We start from the raw sequence: 449 nt of genomic DNA, 5'->3' as shown, positions 1-449 counted from the left end.
TGCTATTCATGAGGTTTTCAGTGACTAACCATTCAGAAGTGGTCTAATTCTCTTTCTTCCTAGTCTGTCTTGGTCTGGAATTTCTCTGTTCACTATGGAAGACCCTGTAAATATGTAAAATACTGGTGGCATAGCTTCCAGAATCATAGCAACACAGAAGCCATCAAAGTATGACAAACTGACCAATGAGTAGTGGGCATTAGGCATAAAGATTAGCAGAAAAATAGTTTTGAAAAATAATTAAATGATCATTTTAATCAAAAAATCAGATTTAACACATATTTTCTCCCCATAATCCTACATCAACTCTTCATATGGAATTGACTGACTAAACTGATTAAAATATTCAATATGGTATTGTGTTGCAGACCGTGTAAGACTAGTCAGAGGTTTGAGGCCCTCTAGGGCTGAGTGTAACAAATGAGGCCACTGGCAGTTAATGGAAAATT

This window comes from Chrysochloris asiatica, unplaced genomic scaffold (genome assembly GCF_000296735.1).
Source record: "Chrysochloris asiatica unplaced genomic scaffold, ChrAsi1.0 scaffold00123, whole genome shotgun sequence".
Classification (NCBI taxonomy): Eukaryota; Metazoa; Chordata; class Mammalia; order Afrosoricida; family Chrysochloridae; genus Chrysochloris; species Chrysochloris asiatica.
Note: the sequence above shows the minus strand (reverse complement) of the source record.